Source organism: Callorhinus ursinus, unplaced genomic scaffold (assembly GCF_003265705.2).
Source record: "Callorhinus ursinus isolate GAN/ISIS: 27379988/994484 unplaced genomic scaffold, GSC_fseal_2.0 scaffold9, whole genome shotgun sequence".
NCBI classification, from domain to species: domain Eukaryota; kingdom Metazoa; phylum Chordata; class Mammalia; order Carnivora; family Otariidae; genus Callorhinus; species Callorhinus ursinus.
Window position 1 is genome coordinate 28,886,905 of NW_027397071.1, and position 18,568 is coordinate 28,905,472.

At 46.0% G+C, this 18,568-nt stretch overlaps 1 long non-coding RNA gene across 1 annotated transcript; it reads left to right on the forward strand.

The window, feature by feature from the left end:
• Positions 1–11,697: 11,697 nt before the first annotated feature.
• Positions 11,698–14,374, forward strand: LOC141373421 (uncharacterized). The gene is made up of 3 exons (XR_012379385.1): positions 11,698–11,785; positions 12,448–12,532; positions 13,401–14,374. It is a non-coding gene; the product is annotated as an uncharacterized lncRNA (long non-coding RNA).
• Positions 14,375–18,568: the final 4,194 nt, after the last annotated feature.

Sequence of the window (18,568 nt, forward strand, 5' to 3'; positions counted from 1 at the left end):
TTGCTGACAGATTGGACATTTGGTAGCAGCAATAACTATATTAGTTTGGTGAGTGGGACCCAGGTCTAGCCTCCAGCCTCCACCGTGGCTACTGCGTCTAGGCACCCATTGTGCCAGCACTATGCTGATCAATGGCAGTGGCTATTTGATGTCAACTGGCCTAGTCAATCTATTTTCTTGTTTGTTTAATGCCTCTTCTGGTGTTGGATGCTCTCCGGTGGTTGTTAACCTGTGATACCAAGATCTTCACACTTCATGCCCATCCCCACAAGAATGCCTCTCCTCCAGACCTCCTTGTCTTCCAATCTTCTTCCTTCTGGCTCCTGACCATTCAGTCAAGTCATTTGCCATTGCTCATGAGTTTATATATATTCTCTTTTCCCACAATGTAGATGAGCAGGTACACCATTTGAAGCTATGCTCATAGGGAGGATTTCCACTAATTGGTGACTTCAAGGTCACCCTTGAGTAGGCTTTAGTGCATGGCAATCCACTTTTGATTTGCAGCCACATACCAAGCCAACACATTCATAAACCAAACTAGGCCCTTTATATTCTCCATCAACTGGTCATAAGGGACCCCCATGCGGCCACCAGTGTGCACTGAGGGAGAGGCAGTGCAATGGTGGTGGATGATGACATGGGGTCTGAGCACACTATCTACTTGTGCCCTCTGGCCCTGCTTACATCTAATCCCAAGAGCACCCCTTCCGTCTTGCAATGGATTACTTCTGGGTTCACCCACTTAACGTTATGACCCGTTGCGTCTGACAAAAAGCAGTTTATGATGGATAATTCTAGCCTTATAACCCTTTGATGACTAATAGGCAGAATCCCAAAGCAGACCAGGAGCTGCTTTCATAATGTGTACAGTCTGATCTCTGGGCTCTCCCACTGAACTTGGTCATTTGGTGGGATTTCTGACCTTAGGTGGTATTTCCACTCTGTTGTGCCCATTTCTTTGAGCCTTTTCATCGTTTCTCCCACCAACTGTCATGGTAATTCATTTCTACTTCATTTTATGTGGACTACTACTTTCTCCAAGTTTCTGAGAGCCATCCCAGCAGAATATTAGCAGCATGCTAGGATCCTTACCAGACATCCTGTATCCTAGGAGAATGCTCCCATATCAATAAATTCTTCCTGATATAATTTTATATTCCACCCACCCAGATCCAGTAATCCCAGAATCTAGTCCCTCAAATAACATCCCAGACCCTGCCCGTACTTGTTGGCTAGATCCTACAGTTCCTTCAAGGCATAGTACCTTTCCTCCCCTAGCAGAACCAGCACTTCCCCAGCTGGGCAATGTTGTGATTTAATCCTACTTATTGGTCTGGCTGCCAGGAGAGGGGATATGGGGACAGATCTTGAAGAGAAGGGGACACATTTGCTTTGCAAGACTGAGGCCTCTGCATCTTCGTCAAGCAAGAGAGGAGTGTAGTACTAGTCTTTAACAGAGAGAAGTAGGCCACTTCTTAGGCCCAGAGGGTTTAGGGGAATCTGGAGACTCCAGATGTTCAAATGTATCAACCCTTATCTCAGGTCCTCCTCTTTCCCAATCAGAACCCTGGCCTGGCATAGCACACCTACCTAGGTTGAACATTCAACCTCCCCTGGAACTCCTCTACTCTTATGATTAAGTTCTAGCCCCGATCTTCAACTTTTTCTGCCCTCTAACTACAGGAGATGAGGCTTGTGTTATATCCAATCAGTGAAGGCTTGTGTTTTTCACACTGAGCCTTTAATTGCTAGCTAATTACTCTCTTTTTCCAAAGCATCAATTGCCCCCAGCAATATAGCCATCCAGTACCACTGTTCTTATAATGACTAGTTCCCCATATTTCTCAAATGTTCGATACCTTCACCCACTAGCACATTCCCTTCCACCATCTGAGTCTACCACTGCTACCTTGTGCCAGGATCCATCACTTCTCTGCCTAGAGATGGGGCTCCTCATTACCAGTGGCTATCAGGTGATCAAGTTCCAGAATCCCATCTTAGTATTTCCTTCCTCAGACCACTACTGGTATGAACTGTTTAGGTTGGGTTCTCTGAGAATTAGACTTTGAATCAAAAAATTATTTACAGGAAATGTATTAGTGCACGCTCTAGGAGATCACCATTTGTAGAAGGGAAAGCAAAGGGAAGGAAAGAGGCCTGGGCCGAGTGAGAAGTTGGGCTACGATATAGTCACAACAAAGGCCTCAGCCAACCTCACAGAGTGCTCTGAAGCTGGTTTACACGTGGAAGTTATCCCGAGTTGGAGTGAGGTAGATAGACCTTTGTTCCCCTGAAAGCCGATCTTTGGATACAGGCTGCCCAGTGAAGAGGCATGACTTGGGTGCAGAGGCTCACTTAAGCAGAGGCAATTAGCAAAGAGAGAGCCAACAGCTAAGGGCTATCAGGCAGCAACACACCTAGCAGCTGGACGAGTAAGTCCTTCACTGCTGAGGGAGACGTGGGGGTACAGCAGTTCTATCTCTTATGAACTATATGACCTTGGGTATGTTAGCCATGCCCTCTGGGTCTTAGTCTCCTGATGTGTAAAGTAGAAATAACAATAATGCCTACATCATAGGGTTATCATGAAGATGAAATGAACTGTGATGCACCTTCACACACAGCCTGGTACATAATCAGCATTGTGTCTTTTTATAGCTATAAAAAGCTTAGGGTTTATATGGGAAAGCAAAGACCAAACTATAGGCTACAACAGAAAGAGGTGCTACACAGTGGTCAGTGGGAGCTTAGGAGAGATGAAGATCAGGGGAACAAAGAACAGTTTCAAAGAGGACACGGTCAACAGATACACGGAATTTAGAAGGGGGAAGCTTCCCGGAAACATATTAACAAAAGCAAAGGGCCAAGAAGCAAACATGGCCTTTGCAGGGTGGTGAGGAAGTCGTCCTGGGTGCCACAGTGCTTCCTGGCCAGACGCCGGTTGAGACAGGGGCGGGTTATGGAAGCTTAGAAATCCAGGCAGAAGCAGCTGCTCCAGGACCCCACCAGACCATAGTGCAGTTGGGCTCAGAGGCAGGGTGAGGGGCATCTAACCCTGAGGAATGACACATCTTGGGCAGGAGAGGGAGAGGGAGGAGGGCGGAGACAGGGAAGAGAAAAGGGCAAGGAGAGACAGACACAAAACAGAGAAGCCAAGGAGAGAGAAGGCCGAGAACAAATTGGGATTAAAAGCCAATCCAGAAAGGGAAAGAGAAAAACCAGAAATGAAGAAATGTGGACTAGCGCTTTAAGAAATGATGGTCTTACAAAAAGATGGAAAAACACTCCATGCTCATGGATCGGAAGAATAAACATTGTTAAAATGTCTATGCTACCCAGAGCAATCTATACCTTCAATGCCATCCCGATCAAAATTCCAATGACATTTTTCAAAGTGCTGGAACAAACAATCCTAAAATTTGTATGGAATCAGAAAAGACCCTGAATCGCCAAGGAAATGTTGAAAAAGAAAAACAAAGCTGGGGTCATCACGTTGCCCGATTTCAAGCTATATTACAAAGCTGTGATCACCAAGACAGCATGGTATTGGCACAAAAATAGACATATAGACGAATGGAACAGAATAGAGAACCCAGATATGGACCCTCAACTCTATGGTCAAATAATCTTTGACCAAGCAAGAAAAAACATGCAATGGAAAAAAGACAAGTCTCTTCAATAAATGGTGCTGGGAAAATTGGACAGCCACATGCAGAAGAATGAAACTCAACCATTCTCTAACACCATACACAAAGATAAACTCAAAGTGGATGAAAGACCTCAATGTGAGATAGGAATCCATCAAAATCCTAGAGGAGGGGTGCCTGAGTGGCTCAGTTGGTTAAGCGGCTGCCTTCTGCTCAGGTCATGATCCTGGAGTCCCAGGATCGAGTCCCGCATCGGGCTCCCTGCTCAGCGGGGAGTCTGCTTCTCCCTCTGACCTTCCCCCCTCTCATGCTCTCTCTCTCTATCTCATTCTCTCTCTCAAATAAATAAATAAAATCTTAAAAAAAAATCCTAGAGGAGAACATAGGCAGTAACCTCTTTGACATCGCCCACAGCAACTTCTTTCAAGATACCTCTCCAAAAGCTAGTGAAACCAAAGCAAAAATGAACTTTGGGGGCTTCATCAAGATAAAAAGCTTCTGCACAGCAAAGGAAACAGTCAACAAAACAAAGAGGCAACCCACAGAATGGGAGAAGATATTTGCAAATGACACTACAGATAAAGGGCTGGTATCCAAGATCTATAAAGAACTTCTAAAACTCAACACCCAAAAAACAAATAATCAAGTCAAAAAGTGGGCAGAAGATATGAAAAGACACTTCTCTGAAGAAGACCTACAAATGGCTAACAAACACATGAAAAAATGTTCATCATCATTAGCCATCAGGGAAATTCAAATCAAAACCACATTGAGATACCACCTTACACCAGTTAGAATGGCAAAAATGGACAGGGAAAAAAACAACAAATGTTGGAGAGGTTGTGGGGAAAGGGAAACCCTCTTACACTGTTGGTGGGAATGCAAGTTGGTACAGCCACTTTGGAAAACAGTGTGGAGGTTCCTCAAAAACTTAAAAATAGAGCTACCCTATGACCCAGCAATTGCACTCCTGGGTATTTACCACAAAGACACAGATGTAGTGAAAAGAAGGGCCATATGCACCCCAATGTTCATAGCAGCAATGCCCGCAATAGCCAAACTGTGGAAAGAGCCGAGATGCCCTTCAACAGACGAATGGATAAAGAAGATGTGGTCCATATATACAAGGGAATATTACTCAGCCATCAGAAAGGATAAATACCCAACTTTTACATCAGCGTGGATGGGACTGGAGGAGATTATGCTAAGTGAACTAAGTCAAGCAGAGAAAGTCAATTATCATATGGTTTCACTTATTTGTGAACATACGGAATAGCATGTAGGACATTAGGAGAAGGAAGGGAAAAATGGGGGGGGATTGGAGGGAGAGATGAACCATGAGAGACTATGGACTCTGAGAAACAAACAGGGTTCTAGAGGGGAGGCGGTGGGGGGGTTAGTTAGCCCGGTGATGGGTATTAAGGAGGGCACGTACTGCATGGAGCACTGGGTGTTATACGAAAACAATGGATCGTGGATCACCACATCAAAAACCAATGATGTATTGTATGGTGACTAACATAACATAATAAAATTAAAAAAAAAAAGAAATGATGGTCTTTTAACTTCAGAAGCTCCAATACAAAGAATTGGTGTTGAGAAAAAAATAATAATAAAAATTTAGAACTAGGGCGCCTGGGTGGCTCAGTTGGTTGGGCGACGGCCTTCGGCTCAGGTCATGATCCTGGAGTCCGGGGATCGAGTCCCACATCAGGCTCCCTGCTCGGCGGGAAGCCTGCTTCTCCCTCTGACCCTCCCCTCTCTCATGCTCTCTCTCTCTCTCATTCTCTCTCTCAAATAAATAAAATCTTTAAAAAAGAGAAAGAGAGAAACAATTCTTGTTAAAAAAAAAAATTTAGAGCTAGGTCAGCCATGTTACTTCCTCAGGAAACAATACAAATGCACTTATTAAGGGGCCCAGAGTTTTGGCTATATTATAAATAGTCCTAAATTAATGTCCCTTCCCAAAATGCCTACTTTTCCAACAGGTGCAATATGATACCATCTGCCCAACAAAGAATCTAAATGTCACTAACTTCATAAGAGAATGTAACTGGTTGTTTAGGATCTTGGTTTATTATGATGATATTTAATAATTTGTACTTATAAAGCATGTCAGGGCATAAAATGAGTTATAAATGTTAACTCTCTAGCTCACACAATAACTCCTTAGAAAGACAGGAAACATGACACTCGCCTTTTAAGAGATCGATTCATTCAACAAACATTTATTGGGCTCCTACATGCTAGGCATTGTAATGATGTAGAAATTTGGCTACATGAAGTTTGAGTGCCTGCTCCTAGAGCAGAAATTAGAGTCTCCCAAGAGCAGGAGTCATGACGTTGCCTAGTTGCAGTCCTAGGGTCCAGCACTACACCTGGAAAAGGAGTCATCTCATAAATGTGGGTAGATTTTTTAAAAATTAAACACCCGAAATTAGCTATAAGTCTATGTTACTGTTATTAAAAACACAAACCCAGAAACTTTTGACCTCTGAGCCATTACTAGCCACTGGACCTTACTTCCTGTAGAAACCCCTCATCTAGTGCTCTTCTGCTCTTTCACGTGGTAAAACACTCGTTCATCCTCTGAACGTTGTGAAACATGCAATTTCTGTAACCCTTTGCATTTACTGGGGAAGAGGTTGAGGCTAAGGCGGCCCCACGCTGAGATTTGCTTTTTTTCTGAAAGATTTTGGCTTCTCTGAAGATTTTTTATACTGAGCAGAAAAATAGAACTCTGGATCTAGAAATCACTCCAAGTCAATATCCTCTTCTTAGTTCAGGTTGGGTGTGGGAAAGTTCCATTTGGCAGTTCTGACTACTAACGAGGTCCCGACAACTAACAAATGGCCAGCAGAAAACAGGAATAATTCGGACACTGGGCTTCTCTCTGACTCAGGTCTGAATCTCCAGCAAGATTCTTCACAAGGTGTCCGGTAAACTTAACCCCTGCTCACAAGGTCCAAAACAAACCTATGATGTGCCATACCCAAATCCTGGTGAAATGGAGAGAAAGGTAAAGCCACAAGTTTGTGCCCAAATCTTGCCCTTCCCCCACTCCCACATCTCAATGTGGATGCCCTTAAAAAGCTGGACTGCTCAGAGCAAGAAGGTAGCCTTCACTCTCAGAATGAAGGTAACAGCGCCACGGGGCTTAATCATGAAGCAGAATCTCTCCAAGCCTGAGGATCCAAGTGGCACCCAAAAGTCCAGGTGTCCCACCCCAAGCCTGAAGCTCTTGCCCCAGGGACAGTCATGGCAAAAGATGCATTTTCGAGAATGTCAAAAATCAGGCCTCAGACACACTCTAGGCCCAAATACACCCTAAATAAGTCACTGGTGGTTTCAATGATCCAGGTCATCACTTCTCTTTACCTTTAGCCTCCTGACTTTGCTCAGTGAATGACTATATATACCCCACTGCTGCTCTCTAAGGCGGGTCAGATGATTACACGTAAACAGAGCGCATCCGAAGAGGGCCAGAGAAGTCGAAAGAAAGAAGAGGACTTGCTTCCCTTGTTCTTTGAAAAAACTCTGTCCTGTATGGCTTGGCTGAAATTTACAGAGAAAAAAAGAATCTCCGAGTTCCTTTCTTCTGCTCGCGGTAGGGAGGAGGGTGGCACAGTCTGTCGACGGCTGAACCCACAGTCGTACATGCAAGTTAATATTTCCAGGGTCCTGCATGGGATACCTTTCCCTAGAATTCATGTTCTCAATGGGAAACTGAAATAGCGCGTGAGAGTTACCCTAAGTAGATTTAAATAATTAAATTCAAAAATTCTCAAACCACTTGCTGTTTCAAATTTATTTCTTTAATAACAACTCAGACTCAGCAACAGACTGGATTAAGATTTCATTGATTCGAAATTTAAGGTATAGCCAGCTCTGGGTGTTGTTTTTAAGTATTTAAGGGGAAATTTGTGTGTGGAAAATGAAGAGACTGCAGCCTTATAAATTCATTTCCTCTCTCAGAAGCCGGACCGCGCCTGCACGCTGCAGCTGTCCGGGGAGGCAGGCGACCCTTTGTTTCCCCACGAGGGCACGATTTGGCCGGCCCCACACCCTCAGCAAGAACTATTTCCTCAGTGGCGCCAGGCAGTTGGGCAGAATCATCTGGGGTGGTTTTCATGTGGCAAAGCAAAGCATCCTCTGGGATTCCAGAGAGACTTCTAAGGATCCATTTTCATCCGTGACCTCAAATCATGGCTCATACCAGGCCCCAAAGACCGGAGGCCATGGTGGCCTGAGCCGAGTTCATTGACCTCCGAAACAACCCGCCCTGATAACAGGCAGCAACGCAGAGAGCGCCTCAGAAGACAGGTGTTACATCGCAGGTAACAGCCCCACGGTACGTACTGTTCATGCTAACAGTTTTACAAACAAGTGAGTTTCTTATACATTCATCGCCACCCCCAGGCATTCATATTCTTTTTAAGTACAGAAACCTTAATTAGATTTTGACCACAGACCCGGATTTGACTTACCCTGACAGGGTTTCCATTAGTGTAATCTGTGGGGGAATTCACTGTTTTAACATCTGTGTGCCTGAGGCCTATCTCACATTTACTGCAAAACTCTGAAAAGCCTCCCTTGTATGGCTGTATGTTTCCTCATGCTCCCAATTTCACAGAAGTCATTTCAGCACCAAACGGTAATTAGCAAAGGGATGGGCCTCAGCTGACATGAATGCAATTTATTGTTTTCCACGAGGCCCTGAACCAAGCAAACAAAGAACACAGTCTAGCTGTCTGGCATTTTATTAACTTGTATTGTGCAGTGCACCTTACTGAAGGGAGATCTTCGGGAGAAATGCAGCAGTTTGTGTGTGGCAACACGCAGACTTTGGAAGAATATTAATTTCAGTTCAATTAGGCAAGTTTTGTGGTACCTCAGTCTGTAAAATAGGACAGCCACTTTTATAATTATCTTCCATATTAACTTTATCATCACCAGACTTTTGCATAAATGCAACCTTTCATCTTTAAAATGCCAACACTTCTTCAATTTTGGCAACCGTACAGCACTGCTAATTATTTGCTCATTATGTGTGGTTAACTGATGAATCATTAATAAATGAATGAATGGCTAATATATTTTTATGGTAATTGGAGATATAACTGATTGCAGACTTCCTTAGCTTCTCAAAACGGCACTGAATGAACAGTGGCTGCCTAATTGTTTACAGATGATATTTATGCCCCCACCCAGTGTTTCCCACAGTTGTGGTTTATCACTGGCGTGGTCTCATCCGTCCAGGGTGGCGGCTCGCCGAGGACCAGCCCGGGCCATGGGGAGTGGGCAGCAGTATAACCATGCTTTCCTCTCCTTGTGCTTCTGTCACCTCATTTGTTACAGCTCAGCTGTATGGGCCTCAGGGCCGCTCGCTAGCAACTCGAAGACTCCTTGTGGGTTCCCTTCTGCTGGGCGTTGGCAGGGCCACGGCCAGAACACTGCTGCGGTTACTCCTAGTCAAAGACACAGAAAGAGTTGGAGGCTGACACACAAACACACCCTCCATCCAACTGCCACTTGTCTTGGCTGGTACACCCAAAGGAACAGTGTGGTCAGTGGCCACCCAGCCTGGTGTCTCTGAGGTGGAGGAGCTAAAGGAGACGCTTTGGCGAAGTTTGGTTAGAGGCCTGGAGTTCAGTTTGCACCGCTGACAGAAGTCCAGAAAAGAAAAGCAAGCAGAAATCCTTAACTCCGTTCCCTGACTCGCCATTCCATGGCTGGCTAATGGGCATAGAGAATGGCTGTGTTACACAAACTCGATCTATCAGGCACATCGGTCACCACCTATAGGTTAAAGACAAAAGGTCTGTATTTGTTGACAATTCTTGTTAAAAGGAAAGATAGAATACTGGCCAAATAAGGCTTGTTTAGCTTTATACAAACCGACGGAAGATCAAGTTAAAAATGCAAAGGAGATTACCAATTCTTAATTATAATTATTTAACCAGGTGGGTAGTTTCTCCTAATGAACATTTCCATGAAAACAGAATAACTAATGACAGCCTTAAAGAAGCCTTTGTCTTTCCATGTACTAATGATCACATTTATAAATATGCAGCAAGGCCCCCGTGTACATTGCTAATGATAAGTAATTAAGCACCAGGCGTGGGAAGCCAGTGAAAAGGGTCATGTTAATGCAAGAGAGGAAATTAAAAATGCAATAAAATAAGTTGCCTAGAAAAGATTAAATAAACTTCTGGCTTCTCCTCCTTCCAGAAGGAAAAGAACGGTTTCCCCATTCTCACAGTAGTGTCATGTCAAGCCAGTCAACAGCTGGTTACAAAGTCAGACAGAACAAGTGATCCGCTCGCTCCCTGCCCCCATCCCCATTTCCTCCTATTGGTTTGCAGGCAGGGGGTGTGGCTTCACAGGACACTTCCGGTCACTGGATGAGAAGATGGACCCCCACAAAAAGGAAGGGGTCGGCCAGCGAGGATGGGTACCTGCCGTTGTCAAATTAAACTGGACTTTGGCTGTTATCCCTGATATACCACTTGTTTATTAAACCATCCGGAGCAAACTGGGTTTTTCTCACCTTTCAACTGGCCACGAGGACAAGATGGGTGCCTTTTCCAACACAGTAGAATAACCTCCGTCTCCCCTCACATTGGCTGCTTCCCCGCCAGACCCCAAGCTCCTGGAAGATGAGAAAATGACTGTGTGCAAGTCGGCACTGTATGCCTCGCACCCAGCGCTGCACCAGACACTGAGCGCTCAATAAATGTCGGTTGGATAAGCGAATGAATGAATGTGCAAAATAGAATGTCTCTAAAATAAGCCGCAGTTTGTCAAAGAGTCCTTTAACCTCACTCCCAGACCAAGCAGCTCTGCCACTTTAAAAGCGCTTGGGCCCAGTTGAAAGACATGACACATTTCTTGCTCTCATTCAAGTCCTGAGAAAGGCGCCATCACCGAAAGGAACAGAATGGTGAGGCTTTAACAAAAAAATTACTCTTTGCAAAAAAAAAAAAAAAAAAATCATAGAGTTGGTGTAAGATTCCTGTTGGGTGACCAGGAATTCCGGCATTTCTGTTAAGCATTAAAGACAAATAGAATGAGTAGGTGGCCTCCTTGGTGAAAGAAAGGGGACTTGTATTTGGATCTCCAACGCTCTTAAATAGGGGCCAATTTTGATTCTTTTTTTTAAAGTGTCTTAGTGAAAGCTCTTAAACCACTGAAGATTTTTTTTCCTTTCAAACATTTCAGACTCGCGGATTCCCACCAGTCCCTCAAGGCTTCCCCATCCCCTAACTCTTCTCTCTGCTTCATCCCTCAGTGAGGGGAATCTCATTTTCTGCCGCTGCTGCCGTCCAGGGTGAGCTCGAAGGCAACCTTGCTCTGAAGAAAACAATAGCGGCAAACAAAAACTAAACCGTGGTTGGATATTTGGGGGGAGTGTTTCCTTTTCATTCCCCACCCCCCGTCTTTTTTCTTAAATGAGTTCTAAGAAGCAAGTCATCAGGCAGAAAATCCAAGGCTTGGATCTCCCTGCCCTGTTTTAATATTCCTTCTGAATTCAAATGAACCATTTCCTTTTACACAAAATCTCCGACAAGGCCACACTTCTTTTGTTATCAGAGTGTTGTCATCGGCAAGCCTGCTTGGCTCTCATAAAGGCAATTTAGCACCTGACGAGTGCGGGCCTAGATCTGCCTCGCAAATCAGGGCGGCGGGGGAACTCCAGGGAGGACGGCGGGTTCTGGGGACACCTTAGGTGCATCTCTCATCAGCTTCCCCGGCGGGACCCGGTTTCTCGGGGCAGCCGGTGCTTTCCTCCCGGGAAAGTCCAGCCCACGGCAGGGACACTCGGCGGGCGTATCCTGACCCCCAGTGGCCGGCCCTGTCATCGGACCCCCGCCGGTTCCCACTCCTGCGGGATCCCGGGTACCCGGGCCCCCATTCGCTTTAATTGACAATTAAAACAAACTTCGGTTCTCACAGAATCCGACCGGGTGGAATTTCGCAACGCGAGTTTCACAATTCAATTCCCTTGAAGCAAAACCGACGGTTTTCCCTGAGGTTTCACTCCACACCTCTGCGTTGGTGGTTGAACTTCCCCCTCGAGTTTCTCTTCCCACACACACCACTTTACTTCAGAGGCAGCCATGGAGACAGTTTCGGTATGTTTCTGGGGGTCCCCGGCTCGTGCCCGCCCCGGTGCTGAGTCGGCGTTTCCGCGACGCCCCGATGCGACCCCGCGCGTTTCCGAGCGGAGCGCGGAGCCGGCCCCCAGCCCGGAGGGGGCGCTTGTGGCTCCTGCCCGCCCGCCGCCCGCATCGCACCACCTGGATCAGGCTTGCGGGCCCGGGAATGGAAGGCAGTCAGCCCCGCGGCCGGGCCGGCCGGTGGTAGGGGTGCCCGACTGAGCAAGCAAAAGTGCAGCACGCCGCGGGTCGTAGTTTTACTGAGAAATATTTGCTGTTTATCTGAAGTTCAAATTCAGCTGGGGGTTCTCTTCTTTTATCCGGCAACCTCACGTCCTCGTTTTGTGGTTTTACAGACCAGCTGCTGACCAGACTCTTGGATAGTCCAGGGGGTCTGGGTGCCCCCTAAGAGTCAGGCAAGAATATATACACATATATTTATATTCTTATATAAAAATATATTCTTTCAACAATAGGAAAATAGAGAGACTGTGGTTCTGTTAGCCTCTCCTGAGGATCAGACCCCCTCGGGCATTGACCCTTTCTCAGACCTGTTAGCCCTGTTCCTCCTCTCCTCCCTCCCCATTTCTCCAGAGGGGAAGCAGGCCCCTGTCCTGAACGGGGTCCCTTTCCCACAGTCAGCCTTCCAGAGGATCTGCAACCCGTGTCCTCACCCACAGATGTTGAAACAAAAGTCACAACCAAGGTAACTATTTTTAGGGGGTACCAGATTAAACCGCAGCTGGGTCTTTAAGAGATAGAAGTGCCTACATTCTGAACTGCTGTTCATATCCACTGAAATGTTAAAAAGGTCAAAAACCAAGTTTTGCGTTACTGTTATCTGTCGGCCATTAAAAAAAGGGGGGGGCTATTGCCTTGGGAATACTGTACATATCTGTTACCAACAACTCTGAAAACCACCTCTGCAAGCTTGTCAGTTAAACCAAATGTTAAATGGAAAATATTTGGCGGGATTTAAAATTAGACCCACACACATTACTTACAGATGTTTCTATGAAAAACACTTGAAACTGAACCACACCAAGTAATAAACCCCACAATGGTGTATTTTTTATACCCCAAGTTAATTTTTATTATATAAGTAGCCATATGAAGAAGGTATTGCATACTGCTTAAATTAAATACGGAGGAATGAAATCAGCAGTATCCCTTTACAGCATATGGCCCAGCAAATCAAATTACAAAGCTTTCCACATCTCATTAACTGCAATGAGTACAGTGAGTTTTCTAATAAGTCACATCTTTTTCATGTGAGTGGTGAGCAGTGACTTATTGTAAGAATTCACAGGATGACCCTTGTGCTGAAATTAAGAACTAATCTAAAATGGGCAGGGTCATCTGGTCAAGACTGATCATAACATTTCCTCATTATTGTTTTAGTTGGCATTGAAGCATATGTTTTCCTGGTGCCCCAGCTGAAAAATGCCTTTGATAATTTCACTGACAGCAAATAACCCACACACTGCCATTTAATGAGTTCGGGCAGGATTAGCTGACAATAAAGAATATAGTATAAATGTTTTTATTAGAACTGATTTATTTTTTAGCTGCAAAAAAAAAAAAGAAGAAGAAGAAGAAGAAGTCACATGGAAACGCTGAGCTGACTTCCTCTCGAGATGGCCCGGATGGCCTTGGCCGTGATGCAGGTAAGGAGGTGTATACTGTGAGCCCAGGGCTGGCCAAGACTGTGCCTTTGGGCTGCAAATGGTGAAAAGGCAAATACCAGCTGGAACCCACACTCAGATGTCGGGTTCCTCCTTTACACAACAAGGAAAAAAATACTTCTACAATTGCTCATCATGTGGCCTTTGGTTGAGATGAATTACCAATTTACAACCTCTTGTGTTTGGAGAGAAGGAAACTGTGCTCTTCTGAGGCGAGAATCAGGAACCTAAAATCATTCAAGCCTTCTTGTTTATAAGGCCAGAGTGAGGCCAAAAATCCATTTCCTTCTGTGCTCTAAGCCCTTTCAACGACGAGTTTCTCACCATCTGCACTAATAAATATGGACTGGTGTGTGTATAACCATACACTGAGGAGAAGGGATTTTAAATGGTTGCAAATTTCTCTCCTGCTGAGATAACAGCAGTTTGCCTGTGAGCCTCAGTTGTTACACATTAAGAATGGGCATTTGGCTTCTTTTCACACAGCTGTGAGAGAAGGGGTAGGTTTCTACTAGAGAGAAAAGGGGTCTGTTCTTAGGGAGACAGGCTTGCTAGTGGCATCTTGCCCAGAAGCTCTTTCTTCCCAACTCCAACGGTGGGGACTGGAGACAGCATAAGCAGACCAGTCCCAGCGCTGGGAGGTAGGGGACCGTCGGCACTGGTGAGGTGAGCCCTGACACGGGGGCCATTCGCCCCCAAGCCTCAGCAGAGGCCAAAGGTATCAAAATGGAGGCAAGACCAGGAAGTTAATGTAGCCAGCGTGTAAGAAAGTTATCCTCGAGGCCAAGATGAGTTGCTGGGGGGATCTGGAAGCTTAGGCACACGTGGTCATAGGAAAAGCTGTCCAGGGAAGATGCCAAAAACCACCAGTAAGAAAGTAGTAGAGGTTAGCAGGGCCTGGCCGTGATGCAGCATAGGAAAAGCTCCCAGGACTAACTGAGCCTCAGAGGTGTCCTCCCAGACAGAAAGACACGACTCCCTGTGCACAGCATAATGCAGGATGCAATTATGGGAGCTTCCAAGAGACTGCCTGGCAAACTGTGGAAAAGTCGAGGGAGCAGGAGAACAGCCACATAAAGGAGCACCCCAAACATCTGTACATCAGGGGGCGCACTCTGGTGAATGCTAGGGAGCATAAAAAGATCCTTCGGTCCGAACACTTCTAAATACATCCTCCGCCAGAATGCAGCCTGCTCCCAGATGGGAATATGGAACCCGAGTCTCCTCCCTCCCCTCTCAGGTGATGAAAATGTGAGGGGAAAGGGCCCCGGAAAGCAAGGGGGACTCTGAAGCATCACATCCAAGGGAGGAGACGGAGAGCGAGAACTGGAACGGAAGCCAAGGATCAGCCACTGAGCCCAGGCAGACAGTGGGACCAGGTTTGGAAGACAGGGGCGAGAGAGATCACTCAGGAGGGGAGACACTTTCCAAGCAGCTACAGCTGAGCCTGTGGGAGGAGAAGGAGCTGATAAGGGTGCCAAGCCTTCTGGAACACCCAAGACACAATGCTGGGGTAGGGGCCTGGGGATGTTCAGTACAATCCCTGGTATAAATACATTCCTTCTCCCCCAATCCCTAGTGAGAAGGGATTAGTAGTCACCACCCCCCAGGCAACTGTTCAGGAGAATGGCATGGGGTTCACCTGTAGCGTTCTTCTAGGTCTTCAAAATGAAACCCTCATTAGTCTCTCTCGTCTAATTTCACCTTCCTGTTGTAATTGAACCCGCCAAGCCCTCAGTTACTCAGACCCTAGCTACTTAACTGGAACAGAGACAAGAACAATCCCTGAGTATTGCTAGGTAACAATAACAAACTAACTAATATTTGCACAACTTTACAGTTTACAATGTGTTGTCATAACGTTCCTCATTTGCTCTTCATTACCATGCTATGAAGGAGGCGATGCGACCGGAGCTAGGAAGTGAAAGAGCCAGATCTCAGACCTGAGTCTTTAGACTCCAAGCCTGGTGTAATTTTTTATTACAGCAAATAGCTTTTATGTACTATTAAGATAACACAAAAATGCTCTGGTGGTCTGAGGAAATATCCATGTTCTGCTTCGAGAGAATGTATTCAGGGCTGGAGGCAAGGTTCTCCAGAAGAGCCCATCCTCTCCTAACTTCCCTCAGAACGTGTCTAAATCTAAGTGTATATGATGGGCTTTTTCCTCCCTGGCTGGTACAGACAGGGCAGTCTTGCCAAGATGACATCCTTAAGACGGATGATTTCTGGGACGCTCCCTGCCCACCTCCTTGGGGGCTGCTTGGTGACTGTGCTTGGAACCAGAACCATGGTTGCTTTTGTGGCGAAAGAAGAACATAAGAAAACAAATCATGTAAAGACTTGAACGACAGACCAAAGGACGGTAATAATGAACCCGCGTGGCTTTTAAAGAAGCGTCAACCAGGGAAACTGCCCAAAGGAACTGGATCGGAGTTACCAGGCAATGCCCTCCCTTGCTCCTCTGCCTTCCTTCCCCCACTTCTTCCTGTTTTTCCATCCCCACCATTGACGATGCTCAGCTTATAGTCACTATCTAAAGAGAATAGGAAACTCACTCCTCTCTGCATTCTTGGCGCCTAGTTCTAGCTGGTGAGCAGGGTCCAGCTTACAGAGGGTCCTTGCGGAAGAAATAAAGGCTCCAGATGAATGTTAAAGGTTAGTTGTGCAAGTAGATTATAAAAATTCTGCTCTGTGTAGGAGGCTTTGGAGACCTTGCCCTCTACCACAGTTTCTGGAACTTGGTATTAGACTCTCCCCATCCATTTACCCAAAGCATCCAAGCATAGTACAGAATGCCCGGGGCACACTTACGCAGATAATTGACATAGGCAATATGTTAATGAATAGGAAAACAGTTTAAACCTGGGAAAACATTCCTCCTGTTCCTACTTTTCTCCTTTCCCTGACCTCCCAAGTGCTACATTTGGCCCTGTGCTATTTCTTGCAACCAGCCTTCCTCCACTCCAGCCAGCAGTGGCTTCTGGCATTCCCTCCATTCTCCCTCCCATCACCTCCAAGCTCCTGCCTAAGATACCCACAAGCGCTATGAGCATCTCCTTCATGTTTTCTGTGCTTTCCATTTTTCTTTGAAGTTCCTCTCCCCGACTCAGAGAAGACTCCATAGTACTGTATTCCCAAAACTGCAGATTGCCAGAGCCTTGACATGTACACTGTGTGTGATTGAAAAATTCAACAATTATTCACAGGTTAAGATTCATACAGTCTTCGGGGCTGGAAAGGACACTTGAAGCAGAATTTGTCAGTTTTTCAAACATTTCTCTAGCTTCTGACAACTTTTGTCTGTAATGTGAGGGTGCCGGACCTCTGTTTCTAATGTTCTAGAAGTCGGCAGCTTGCTTAAAGTCACATAGTTGGAGTTCCAGTACTAAAATCTGGGCCATAGGTGCAGCTTCCTCCCTTCTTAAGTCCACACTCTTCATTCCATCACTTGTGTGCGTATAAGCATGAGCCAACTTGCCTGCCCTCACTCTGTTAGAATGCTAATCAGTTTGAGACCAAGGAGCAATTCTTCTCTTTATATCCTTAAATACTTAACATAGTATTGGCTACTGAATCGCATTTTCTTAATTGCAAGTGCAGATACTCTACCTTATCCATATCTGTATCCACCCACCACAGACCACCACCCCCTCCCTTGATGCGTTGCATGTCCAAGATACTTGATAAATGCTTTTGAATGACTAAAGGAAGAACCTCCTGTATTTGGTTATCTCAATGAGCACTGCTTGCCAGTTGATTGGAACGAGACTCCCTAATGCTTAAACTAGGTTCACCTCCCGGATGTGTTCCCCCATGGTCTTGGCTCCACCATTAAGTAGCTGTATCACTCGGCAATTACACAACCTCGCCTCACCTGCATTTCCTCATCTGTAAAACGGGGATAAAATAGCACTTACCTCATCGGATCACAGTCAGGATTAAATGAGAGAATCCACAAAAAGCCCCAAGAAGAGTGCCTAGCAATACATAGCAAAATGCTCAGTAAATATTAGCTACTGTTCTTTTAAACTTTATCTAGCATAAGCTTTATTACTTATCACTGTGATTCTTACTTAATCGGTTGACTTTTCAAAGACTGTAAGCTCGTGTCAGTCTTGACCCTCCCAGCACGGTGCTCTGGCAGGGGCTGAGTGGTCAATAAATGTCTGAATGCTCCCATCCATGCAAGGATGGGAGTGTTTATAGCTGACACACATTTCCACAGCCTTTGGACACCCTAAATGTTAGTGTTGACTCATGCTCCTACAGCATTCGAGAAGCAGGTAATGGACCGATTGCCAAGTGGTAAGAAGCACGGAGGGCAAAGCGGAGAGAACGGACATGAGTCCTGGCCCCCACTTACTGGAATGTGATCCTGTGTGACTTCTGTGCCTCTTTTTCCTCATCTGTAAAATGGGAAGAATAATAGTAAGAGTAGTACCTACCTCGGAGGGGTTTCGTGAAGATTAAACAAGTTAATGTTTGAAAAGCCCCTAGCATTACATCCATGTTAGCTGCCACCGCCATCAGCAGCAACATGGCCTGTGAGTAAAGACACGACACAAAGGCCTGAGCGTGAAAACAGGCATGTGGCCCTGGACTCGCAGGAAAACATCATGTGGCAATTACAGAGAATCTGGGGGGTGGCCGAAAGGCAGCGCTCAAAATAAACATGAAACCGTGCCGTGACAATTTAGCTGTCATTAATGCACTGATGAAATGTTGTAGGTTCACACAGTCAAGGCCACACTTAAGAGTTGTGGGCTACGGGAGAGGGTTTTCCGAAGAGTGTCTGATTTGCAAAATGCAAACACCGCAGGGCCCACCAGCTCCCACCACAAACCCTGCCCTCCAAACAGGTGGAAGCACATCTGGGCCCAGCGCCCCTCCTCGAGTCTGGAGTCCCGTGGCCCCAGGACCATTCTTCCCTCCTTGCCGGCTCCTCCTGACCTGGGTTTTCTCCTCATCAGTGCAAGGCCCCTCCAGAAACTCGGGGTGGCCGTTCTCTTCTTTGCTGCGGTGTCTCCAAAGCCATGGGGCTCGGGGAAGCCCACCTGCCCTAGACAACAGT